Consider the following 13850-nt stretch of genomic DNA (forward strand, 5'->3'; position numbering starts at 1 on the left):
AATACTTGTTGCCCTACTTCAAATTTTCTGGGGCGCACCTTCTTATTGTATGCTCTTGCCATTCTCTTTTGATAAAACTGGCCATGACATACTGCTGCCAATCTTTTTTCATCCATTAAACTCAGCTGCTCTAGTCGGGTTTTGACCCATTCATCATCGTCAATCCCGGCCTCAGCGATAATTCGAAGGGAAGGAATTTCAACTTCCGCTGGTATTACTGCTTCGGTTCCGTATACCAACAAATAAGGAGTCGCACCTATTGAAGTACGAACAGTAGTGCGGTATCCTAACAACGCAAATGGTAGCTTTTCATGCCATTGTCTGGATCCTTCAATCATTTTCCTCAATATCTTCTTTATATTTTTGTTGGCTGCCTCAACTGCTCCATTCGCCTTGGGCCGATACGGGGTGGAATTACGGTGTGTAATCTTAAACTGTTCACATACTTCTCTCATCAAGTTGCTGTTAAGATTAGCACCATTGTCCGTGATTATTATGTTTGGGATCCCAAATCTACAAATGATATGGGAATGGACGAAATCCACCACTGCCTTCTTGGTTACAGACTTAAAAGTTTTGGCTTCAACCCACTTAGTGAAATAATCGATGGCTACCAGAATGAACCTGTGACCGTTCGAAGCTGCCGGCTTGATAGGCCCAATGACATCCATGCCCCATGCTACAAATGGCCATGGTGCGGACATTGTGTGCAATTCCGTTGGTGGAGAATGAATCAGATCTCCATGTATCTGACACTGATGGCATTTCCGTACGAAACTGATACAATCATGCTCCATAGTGAGCCAATAATATCCCGCTCGCAGAATCTTCTTTGCCAACACATATCCGCTCATATGGGGCCCACAGACTCCAGCATGTACCTCTGTCATCACTATCGTGGCTTGACCTGCATCAATACATCTCAGCAATCCCAGATCTGGGGTTCTTTTGTACAACATTCCTCCACTGAGGAAAAATCCATTTGCCAGTCGTCGAATGGCTCTCTTTTGATCTCCGGTTGCCTGCTCCGGGTATATTCCCATCCTGAGATATTCCTTGATATCATAAAACCATGGCTCGCCATCCATTTCTTATTCTATTATGTTACAGTAGGCATGCTGATTACGAACCTGAATATACAATGGGTCAACATGGATTTTGTCTGGATGGTGCAACATCGATGCTAAAGTGGCCAAAGCATCGACAACCTCATTGTGAACTCTCGGGATGTGTCTGAACTCCACTGATCGAAATCGCTTGCTCAGATCGTGCAAACATTGTCGATATGGTATAAGCTTCAAATCCCGTGTTTCCCATTCACCCTGGATCTGATGTACTAGGAGGTCCGAGTCTCCCAAGACCAAGACGTCCTGAACATCCATGTCTGCAGCCAATCGTAGGCCCAGAATACATGCCTCATATTCAGCCATGTTGTTGGTACAATAGAAACGTAGCTGAGCTGTAACAGGATAGTGATGTCCTGTTTCTGAAATAAGTACTGCTCCTACTCCAACTCCTTTTGCATTAGCAGCCCCGTCAAAGAAAAGCTTCCACCCTGGCTCCTTATTCAGTTCTAACTCCTCTATATGTATCACTTCTTCATCAGGAAAATACATCCTCAAAGGCTCGTATTCTTCATCAATAGGATTCTCAGCCAAGTGATCGGCCAATGCTTGAGCTTTCATGGCCGTCCTCGTCACATAGACAATGTCGAACTCTGTGAGTAATATCTGCCATTTTGCCAATCTTCCTGTAGGCATAGGCTTCTGGAAAATATACTTTAATGGATCCAGACGTGAAATAAGGTATGTAGTATGTGACGACAGATAATGCTTAAACTTCTGTGCTACCCAAGTTAGAGCACAACATGTCTTCTCAAGTTGGGTGTACTTATTCTCATAGACTGTAAACTTCTTGCTGAGATAATAGATGGCTTGCTCTTTTCTTCCTGTGATGTCGTGTTGACCCAACACGCAACCAAACGAATGATCCAGGACCGTTAGATAAAGGATTAATGGTCTCCCCGACTCAGGTGGAACCAATACAGGTGGATTGGATAAATAACCTTTGATCTGGTCAAATGCCTCCTGACATTCTGCCGTCCATTCTATCGCGGCATCTTTCCTCAGCAATCGAAAGATGGGTTCACAAGTTGTTGTGAGCTGAGCGATGAATCTGCTGATATAGTTCAACCTTCCCAACAGACTCATTACTTCTGTTTTGTTCCTCGGTGGCGGCAATTCCTGGATGGATTTGATCTTTGACGGATCCAACTCAATGCCTCGCCGACTGACGATAAATCCTAACAGCTTTCCAGATGGAACACCAAATGCACATTTGCCTGGGTTGAGCTTAATGTCGTACCTTCGAAGTCTTTGGAAAAACTTCCTAAGGTCTGGTACGTGGTCTTCCTGACGCTTGGATTTGATGATCACATCATCTACGTACACTTCGATCTCTTTGTGTATCATATCATGGAACACAGTAGTCATTGCTCTCATGTACGTTGCCCCAGCGTTCTTCAAACCGAATGGCATTACCCGATAACAATAAGTCCCCCATGGCGTAATGAAAGCTGTTTTCTCTGCATCTTCTTCATCCATCAAAATCTGATGATACCCAGCGTAGCAATCCCCAAAGGAGCCGATTTCTCGCCCGGCGCAATTGTCGATCAAGATATGGATATTGGGCAATGGAAAGTTATCCTTTGGGCTTGCCCTGTTCAGATTACGGTAGTCGACGCATACCCTGATCTTCCCATCTTTCTTTGGTACTGGCACTACATTAGCCAACCAATCAGGATATCGAGAGACCCGAATAACCTTTGCTTGTAGCTGCTTGGTTACTTCTTCTTTAATCTTCACACTCATATCTGTCTTGAACTTCCTCAGTTTCTGCTTGACGGGAAGACAGGCCGGGTCAATGGGCAATTTGTGAACCACTAGCTTGGTGCTTAAACCCGGCATGTCGTCATATGACCATGCAAAAATATCTTTAAACTCAATGAGTGCTTTGATTAATTCTTCCCTGATGCCAGGCTCAATGTGGATGCTGATTTTGGTTTCTCGGACATTATCCGCATCCCCTAGATTTACAGCCTCGGTGTCATTCAGATTAGGCTTGGGTTTCTCTTCAAATTGGCATAGTTCTCGGTTTATTTCTTCGAAGGCTTTATCCTCATCATATTCAGACTCATAATCGATCTCTTGTATCATTAAATCAGAGTCAGATTGATTTATTAGACTAGGTCGAAGATCCGTCGTGCATGCCATGTCATTAGAACCGGTAAAAAGAGAACTGTTCAGAAAGAGAAAAGAATAAAACAAAATTAAAATGAGACAAGAAAAGAATTTTATTAAAATGCGGGATAACATGGTTCACACTTTTACAAGATAAAATGAGATTTGGATTACACCCTGAATAATCCGAAAAATAAGAAAGCAAAAATCAAAGCCTACTACCAGGACTCTCCCCGAGTAGGAAGAGGAGTAACCGTCCAATTGTTGGTTTTGGCCTCAGGCCCCATAAACTGTATGTCTGTTCCGCTGGAACCCTCTCCGACTTCTACCATATTGACATTAGTGAACAATCTTTCGAAACTCTGATTCAGATCCCCATCAATCCCAATCAATGGCCCGAGAACTTTCGGGACTGGTGACCCCTTGGCGCTTGCTCTAACAAAAGATCTTGAGAGACGTGGCACAGGTTTGGGAAGAAACCAAACTTTCTTCTTCATTTTCCGAGCTCGTTTTACATCTGCCGCAGTCGGTTTGAACCCCAACCCAAAGATCTCCAAATTCTTGGGCAAGGAAACAGGTTGAACAATTCCCTGAAGTTCAGCTCCCAAGCCTTTTCATGGCATAAACCCATTACCCAGCATTTCTGAAACCATCATAACCGTTGCGGAAGCTATCCTAGGATGTTGAATGATTTCACCCTCGGGGATCTTGTTTGCCGACACTGCATCAAAAATCTAGTAGACCCAGGGACCTTTGTCATCATTTGTCTCTATGAAGGGTACAATGGCGCCTCCTACGGTGCACGCAGTGTCTTCGCCGTGCAACACGACCTCTTGTCTATCCCACTCGAACTTGACCATCTGATGCAAGGTGGATGGAACTGCTTTGGCTGCATGGATCCACGGTCGTCCCAACAGAAAGTTATAAGATACCGTAGCATCTAATACCTGGAATTCCATGGTAAACTGGACTGGACCGATGGTCAACTCAAGTACAATATCCCCCACGGTGGCTGTTCCATTTCCGTCAAATCCTCGGACGCAAATGCTATTCTTTTGGATTCTTCCGTGGTCGATCTTCAATTGGTTCAGGGTGGATAATGGACAAATATTGGCACTTGAGCCGTTATCCACCAATGCCTGAGTAACTGCCGAATCTTCACATTTGACAGTTAGGTAGAGAGCTTTATTATGCTCCGTGCCCTCCACTGGCAGATCATCATCTGAAAATGTTACCCTGTTCACCTCGAAAATTTTATTGGCAATCGTTTCCAGGTGATTTACAGAAATCTCATTGGGCACATGAGCTTCATTCAGTATCTTCATCAGGGCCCGACGATGTTCATCTGAATGGATTAATAATGATAGCAGTGAGATCTGGGCCGGTGTTTTCTTCAACTGTTCGACCACGGAGTAATCCTGCACTTTCATCTTCTTTAAGAAATCCTCAGCTTCTTCTTCTGACACTGGTTTCTTTATTGCAGCTGGATTGGGTCTTCTCAACTCCGCCAGAGCAAAACACCGTCCTGATCGAGTCAGTCCCTGCGCCTCACAACTATTCTCCTCCACTTGTTGTCCCTTGTACATCACCACTGCCTTCTCATACTTCCAAGGCACAGCCTTGCTATCAATCATTGGTGTTTGGACTACTGGTTTTATGATGACCGGTTCCCTGCAGACCCCTTTCACAACAACCACGGGTGCAGATGATGCTCCCGTTATTACCAACTTGGCTGGTTCTGGTTTCCTTGTAGCGGTAGATGGATTCTTCCCCAATATCACCACTGGCTTGACATCTTCCCCCTTCAACTGTACCCCTGCTTCCTCATTGATCGATTTTTCTTTTGGAGTGGCACGGATCATCATCACTGTCTGTGGGGGTTTCTTCGGCTCCCCTCCTTCGTGCACAAGCTCGATCATGTGGGCTTCAGGGTGCTTTGGCAATGGGTTCTGGTTAATGTTGGGTGCCTCCGGTGCCTGTACCTCGATCTTGTTGGTATCAATAAGATCTTGTATTGCATGTTTCAGCCTCCAACATTTCTCGGTATCATGTCCGGGAGCTCCCGAACAATATTCACATCTTACCGAGTGATCCATATTTTAGGGTAAGGGATTTGGTAATCTAGGCTCAACAGGATTTAATAAACCCAACTGCCTCAATTTGTGGAACAAGGCAATATAAGTTTCCCCCAACTCAGTAAAAGTTCTTTGCCTCTGCAATCTTTCATTTCTGGCGGCCGGATTTCCCCTGAAACCCATCCCTGGAGGGTTCCTGTAGGCTCTTGGTGGTGGATAAGTGTTTTGTGGTGGTGGGTATGTGTTATGTGGAGGTGGGTATGTATTGTGGGGAACCGGCGCGCGCCATTGTGGGCGAACCGGAGGTTGGGTGTCTGTCTGGGCTTGATGGACGGTGAAATGTTGTTCTTGTGGTTGGTAGTAGGGTTGTGGAGGGTAATTTGGAATGTGTGGGTAGTTTAGACGATGGGGTCTGGGTTGGTAATGAGGGGAAGGACCTCTAGATCTGGACCAATTGTCGGCCTCTAATGTCGTGACCTCCTCTCTCCTTTTCTTCCCTAGCGCACCTCCCGTGCCACTCTGAATGGCCTGAGTTGTTGCCTTAATTGCCGAATAACTCAGGATCTTATTGGACTTAAGTCCCTCTTCTATCATACCTCCCATTTTCACAACTTCATTAAATGATTTGCCAACTGACGTCACCAAGTGACCAAAGTAAGTTGGCTCGAGAGTTTGTAAGAAGTAATCCACCATTTATCCTTCTCTCATTGGGGGATCAACTCTGGCTGCCTGTTCTCTCCATCGGAACCCAAATTCCCGGAAGCTCTCTCCGGGTTTCTTCTCGAGCTTTAGCAATGTGAGATGGTCTGGGACTATCTCAAGGTTGTATTGGAAATGTCCTGCGAAAGCCTGTGCCAAGTCATCCCAGGTGTACCACCTGCTCGGATCTTGTCTTGTATACCACTCTAACGCCGACCCGCTCAAACTCTGGCCAAAGTAAGCTATTAATAGCTCATCTTTGCCCCCTGCTCCCCTCATTTTGCTACAAAAACCTCGTAGATGTGCCATAGGATCACCATGCCCTTCGTATAAATCGAACTTGGGCATTTTGAACCCTGCTGGTAATTGAACGTCAGGGAAAGGGCATAGATCCTTGTAAGCCACGCTGACCTGGTTACCTAACCCGTGTATGTTCCTGAAGGATTGCTCCAGGCTTTTAAATTTCCGCATCACCTCGTCCTGCTCTGGGCTCTTAGCCGGCTTTTCAATCTCCGCCGGGACCTCAAAGTGGGGATTATAGGTATGTGGCTCGGGTGCTTTGAATGTGAGTTCAGGGGGTAATATTGTGTATCGTGAGCCTGAAACAGTGGCTCACTAGATGATCTGTGCAATGGGGCTGGGGGAGGTGCCACAAAGACAGGAACATTTGGTGGAGGAGGGTTTTGAGTGGGTGGTGGAGCTTGGGAATCATAAGCCTCTCTTCCCTGATAATAGTGATGGCTTGGGAAACTTGTTGAAGGACCGGGAGAGGGGTATTCCGGCGTGTGTGTTGGTTGGAGGGTAGGAGTAACGAGTAGTTCTTGCCCCTTCTGGGCTCTAGCTAAGGCTATCTGCATTTCATTCATTTCTAGCCTCATTTTTTCCATTTTCTCCAGGGCTTCCTTCAGCATCTGATTGGCCGTTTTTTCTGACTCAACGCTGTTGTCTGACCCAGTCATGCTTTCTGGTATAGGACCTTTTGATCTTGTCTGATAATGGTACGGTGCCAGTACGCTCTAACAACTAACTGATATTGATTGGAAAAACAACAAACTTGTCAGTGTTAGAGTCTTAACAGATATTGTAATTGCACGTTAGGGGATGCAATGCTCCTAGGCAGTTAATCATTTCTAACATGCTTTTGCTCTGACCGCATGCATCATCCCGGCTTATTTTTTGCTCTGACAAATATATATTCTTCTTCTTTTTTTTTTTAATTACGGTCGAATCCTATAGAGATTGCCTACGTATCGTGACCCCGCACGAATCAGACCAAGCGTAGTTCGTGCCATAAGACCAAATATTTTTTTTTCATTACTCAAAATAATGCTATTACAAGCCATCACACAAAACAAAAAATACAGACTTTATATATATATATATATATATATATATATTTTTTTTTTTTTTGAGAATGTTTGAAGAAAAGGAAAAAAACATATGGGTAGACAACAGACTCGAAAAACAAACAAGTGCAAGATTGAACTAGGGATGCATTAAAGCTTTGAATTTTGGTGTCCGCGAGGCATCATTCGGCCTTTCCGCGGGCTTGGGGGCCAGGCTTCTTTGCAAGCTTTTTAGTTCCTCCATGATCTGATGGACATAACCCATGATTGAGGCAAATAGGACATCACGAGGCATCTCTTCACATGTTAGGCACTTTGTGGTGATATAGCGCCCTATATCATTGATCCTACCCCTGATTCTATCCCTCTCTATGCACAGCTGTTCTATCCGTTGATTCTTTAGTCCCAATATTCGAGTATTGTCAATGAGCTGCTCTTGGAACCTCTCCATTTGTTCTTCCATCCGGGATATCGACTCATAGCAGTGTTCTCTATATGTTCTAGCATCCTGGGCTTGTTTGAGGACCCGATTATTGAGAATGGAGTTTATCTCTCTCAATGTCGCAACACTCATTTCGTAGTCCCTTTTTACTTGCCATAGGTGCTCTCTCCGTGATGTTGTAACTGTAGCCCACCTGACCCGCATTCTTGTTATACAAGCCTGGGATCTCTCCAAGTCTTCTCGGCTTTGGCTGACTTGATTTCTCAATTCCGCTATCAACCTTTCATCAGAGCGACGTTTCTGTCGGTCGCTATCACTCTTACTGACTTGGCGAATTCGGGCTTTCAGTGCCTGGTTTTCTTTGGCTAATTTGTTCTTCTCACCCTGCTCTGAGGCTACTTGAACGTTGTTTTCAAACATAAGCCTTTCAATTTGTCGCTTCAGCTTCCCGATTTCAACCCGGTAGCCTTCCTCTCTCACTAACCAGCCCCACTGTTCCTGCGAATCATCCGTAAATTGTTGGACGTGAGCTCTTTTGGCAGGCCTCTGACGAATCTGGAACCTTTTCCCGAACCAAACATCGTATTTTGGGTCTACCACACCCTTAGCCAGCTCTCGAACCATAGTCTTGGGTTCAAGGAATCTACATTCGTGCCACAGCTTTCTAATTTTTCCTTCGGGGAACACGACTCCTGGACTCAACTCAATGGCGTGCTTGCTTAGATCCTCATCAGTGGGAATTACCTGAAATCTTCCTAGTTGGCGCAGTACCCGATGAGGAGCATATGGTTGGATGCTACGAAGTCCCATCAAAAGAACATGACATTCCTCGGCCGCCATGTATATTACCTCAGTATCATTCAACCACCCAAATGCCCATTCAACTTGGTCGGCTGTTGTTGACCTCAATTGTGCAAGCCATGCTTCGACGCCTTCGGGAAATATGACGCCTGTCATTCGTTTCTCAAAGCCGCTAATGCAGTTTCTCTCAGTCAACCCGTGGTTCATGTATCCCACTCGGTGATGGAGGTGTTCTTGCATCCACAGCTGGAGTAACAGATTGCATCCCTGAAAGAACTTGCCTCCTTCTCGGCATATAGTTAAAGCTCGGTAGATTTCGGACAAAATCAAAGGAACCACAGTACTTTCGGTTCTTTTGATTGCAACATCGGCCATCCCTACAAGGCCTATCTCTATTTTTTTATCTTTGCGGGGACAGACCACAACTCCCAGAAATGCTGTGATAAATGCCAAAGTACGTCTTGCTTCCCACTTGATTCTGTTCCCAGTGTGAATTAATCCGAGGTTTGGTTCTTCCAAACCTGAGGAATTCCGTACCGTTGATACAAGAATTGGAGAGTACAACATCCCTTCGACAAATCATCATTCTGTACCTTCCGACTAATGCTTAGCAAATCCAAGAACGCGTGCGGAGATACTGGTCTTGGTGAAAGTAAATACTGCCCTCTTAGTTTCCCATTCAACCCCGCATATCCGGCGACTTCCTCTAGTGTAGGTGAAAGTTCAAAGTCAGCAAAACGAAATACGTTGCGTGTTGGGTCCCAGAACGGTATTAGAGCCTCGATGATATCTGTCCTTGGCTTGATATTTAACAGATCGACAAAACCTCCCAAAACTCTTTCCACTATCTTTATACTATCCTTTCCCATATCATTCCACCACATGTGGAGTTGCGAAGGGACCTCGCTGCACACTGAGAATGGTTCATTTTGACTTGTGCTCATCCTGCACATTTATTATAGTGATTAAAGAAGGAAAAACTTTTATTTGACTTAAAAACTATCTATATTCTAAAGAAATATTTTTTTGGATTTTTTTTTATTTGTTTTTTGAAAAAAACTTTTAAGGAAAAAGGAAATATTTTTGAACTAATATTCTGAATTTATGAAAGAAATACTACAGAAAAATATTTTTTGAATTTTATTTTGAATATCTTTTAAACAAATAATTGGGATTTTGAGATTAAAAGGAAATATTTTTTTTTAAAAACATTTTTTGAGGTCTAAAAGAAAAACTTTCTAAAGAAGTGAGTAATGTTAAATATTTTTGGATTTTTTTTTTTTTTTAAAAAAAAAAAAATTCGGCAGCATTTCGACAGTACTTGGACACTGATTTTTCTAAATTAATCAAATAACTTTCCACTGGCTATTTTTATTTTATTTTATTTTTACACTCCCGAGACTCAGAAGCCAGTCAACATGCAAGACCGAGCAAATAAATGCACATAAAACAAATAAGATGCATCAGGATGGTCATTTTCATTTTTGGTGCACCTGTCCTAGACAGACCCAACCCCTGTGTTGAGCCTCCAAAGTCAGATGCACGTGATGCAAACAAACGTTCCTACTAGGGATCCGACATGTGGTTTTGTTATACTAGGTTCAGAACCTGGGTGTTTGTTCTAGACCTGGCTTACCCGAGCGGACAGCTCGAGCCGAGGGGGGGTAGCGTACCGGGAATACAGAAGCTTCACCGGCTTAGCAACTTGTCCGAACCTCGTTCTAAATTGGGATTTTACACTATACAGAAAAGAAGTCGTACGAAGTACACCCTTCTTCATGATTTAGAAGACTCAGAGAGGAGATGAGTTTCGGCACAGTTTATACACAGTTCACGTAATATCAAAGCGGTAAAAGCAGCATTTAGCACATTAGGCTCAAACATGTAAAAATCAGATAAAACCAAATATGACAATTTATATGAGCTCGAATTTCTAACCCTGAACCACCGGTTCTGGGTAAAGTCCCCAGCAGAGTCGCCAGAGCTGTCACACCTCCTTTTTCCGTACCCGAGAGGGTACAAGGGAGTTTTTTCCAATTAAAGGACAGTTGAAACGGGATTGGTTTAATTATTTCAGAGTCGCCACTTGGGAGATTTAGGGTGTCCCAAGTCACCAATTTTAATCCCGAATCGAGGAAAAGAATGACTCTATATTACAGTCAGCGTACCAGAAATCCGGATAAGGAATTCTGTTAACCCGGGAGAAGGTGTTAGGCATTCCCGAGTTCCGTGGTTCTAGCACGGTCGCTCAACTGTTATATTCGGCTTATTTATCTGATTTTTAATACAATTATGAACCATTTGCAAATTTTATCTTTTACCGCTTTATTATTATAATTATTATTTTTTAGGAATGTGAACATCGTTTAAAACATATCTTTGGATTGTGTCACATGAAATGCACCCACAATACGAAACATATTTTATTTGATGTTTTAGGATTTAGATTTGGGTCGCATGAAATGCGCATCCGAGTTTAAGAAGGTAAAATTAATTAAATCGCGCCTAAAGAGTCTAACGCGTCATTATCTTTTGGGAAGGAAGTGAAATTCACTAAACAATCCATCCCAAATTCTAAGTAATTTTTTTAAAATAATTAAATAAATAAATGAGATTGGAGAATCCTATACATTTGTATTATTTACATCTATTTATTTTTAGCGAAATCCTTTAATAATATCCTTTAATGACTACCTTTTTATTATTACTAAGTTTTTTATAAATATAAAATCAATATCTACATTCTTGAAAATGACATATTAAATAGAAGAGAAAAACAAATATTAACAGAAAGTAATAAAATTATAATCATAAATACAACATGGAATTATCGAAAAGTAAAAAAATAATAAAAAAAAACTAATTATCCCATAGTTGGATTAAAATTCAAATTATTAGTAAGACTTAAGCTTATTGAAACTAATTATTTACAAATACTGAAAATTGAAAGAAATAAAAATAAAAACTTGAGTACTAAATCATATTTCTAAAAATTTAAACAATTTAACATTAACTAACTTTGTTTTAATTCATCATGTCCTAATACTTGTTTGCAAACTAATTCATGTTATAACTGAAATTGACTACATGATTCGGATTAACTTATCGTTGACGAAAAACCTTATGAATAAGGAACTTAGTTAATTTTTGCCAAACTGATTCAATAACTCCATTTTTACGTTATTTCTTCTATTTTTTTTTATTTTAAACAATTTTAATTAATAATCAGGTTTAAATATATTTCCTAATAATCTGGTAAAGACGTTATTTAATATGTCGCTATAATATGCCTAGTTATGCCGATGACAGTGATTTACGGAATAATAATACATGAATAACCTAAATACAATACAAAAAATTAAATTAAACTAAATTAAAAATTTAACACTCCATTCTTCATTTCAGCTTACAAAATGCCAAAATTACAGTGGTGTACCTGATATTGTCAATATAAGAAGAAGAAAGTCAGCAACGTAATACGTAACACAACAACAACAATAATAACCAGCAATAACCAGTCAACGAAAATCCCAGTGACAGCTTTGAAAAATTCAAAATAAAATCCAGGAATGCCGAAAATAACGGACAGAAACCAAGGGAAATTTTCAGATTTTTGAAAGGCTAGTTAATCTTCAACCCTTAATTTCTACACCTGTATACCAGAATATTTATCAGGTGTGTACTACTTTCTCTTCTAATTTTCAATTTTTTTTTCTTTGTATGTTTTTCTTTTCTTGAGAGTTTCAATTTTTTTTTTCGGAATAAATGTTCAGCTTTTTTTCAATCTCTTTTTTTTTCTGTCTGTCTTTTTTTCTTGTGTCCAGACTTCACACATATATATATATATCCCATCCCTTTAATCAATTAAAATCAATCCCTTTCTCTACCAAACTCATTATCTTCCCACTCATCCCCATTACATTAAATAAATATATCACATCACCCCATTATATTTTGTCCCCCATGCTTTATTTAAAATAATGCAAGATTCCCCTTTAATTTAAATCTTGTCCCCCTTTATATTAAATAATCATATCACAACCCACCCCATTTCATTTTGTCCCCCATGCTTCAAATAAACAATTACAAAATGTACAATTCCTAAACTACCCCTTCCGACCTTACTGAAATTACCAAACTACCCCTGAACGTATTACAAATTTACCAAACTACCCATCAGCTATAACACATCAATTAATCAAACTTAACCAAAATATAGACAATATGATCAATTTCTAACAATGTTCAAACAACAATATGAACACGGATGAACATCATAACAACAATATCATATGAACATGATTTTAACAACATTTCAACAACAAATCACATGAACACAAATTGAACAACCAAGAACAACTAAAATTTGATTGAACAATATTTTAGCAACAAACAATCCTATTTTCGGATTCAACACCAACAACAAACAAAGTATGAAGATTTCTAAATTCAATCATATTGAACTTAAAATCAACTCTAACAACATTACAACAAACAATTCTTATATTAAACTTAAACAAGATTATGAGACAAAAAAAAAATAATCATAAGTGATAAACAAAAAATCAAACTATACAAATTTCGGATTCAAGAACAATCAAACAAAGTATGAACATGAAATGAGTCTATTTTAAAACAACAAACATGACAAATTAAATGATTAAACCAACATTAATAATTTCTGGAAAATATATAACAACATGAAACAAATTGAAGAAATAATCAATTAAATTTCAATTTGAATATAACAAACAATCAAACTAACAAATTCTTACCTAAACCATAAAACAAACATGAAATGAACATGAAAAACCACTAATTAAATTTCCATTTGAAATCTGAAAATTAATTCAACAAAACATATGAACATAAACAAAACCAAAAATCAAATATCTACCGATTTTAGATTCGAGAAATATCAAAACGAAACACGAAAAAAATAAAACTCAAAATCTACTAACCGGATCGACACGAAATATGTACGGACTGTTTCGACAAACTTCGACCAAACAACTCATCATGTAAAGCTCGACGAAGGATTTCGATTCGACGATAAACCTTCGAACTTTGCCATACTTTAACCGGACTACCTTGCGTCATCAACAAGAATACGATGGTGAGCAACAAACATGACTCATGGAGTCGTCAATGACAATACGCAGCAGTGAAGCGCCGCCGTGTCCATGACTGGAGCTCGGGAGCTCGACCACCTAATTCGGAGTCGACAAAACAAAGAAGATAAAACAGT

The sequence above is a fragment of the Nicotiana tabacum genome, chromosome 5, assembly GCF_000715075.1.
Source record: "Nicotiana tabacum cultivar K326 chromosome 5, ASM71507v2, whole genome shotgun sequence".
NCBI classification, from domain to species: domain Eukaryota; kingdom Viridiplantae; phylum Streptophyta; class Magnoliopsida; order Solanales; family Solanaceae; genus Nicotiana; species Nicotiana tabacum.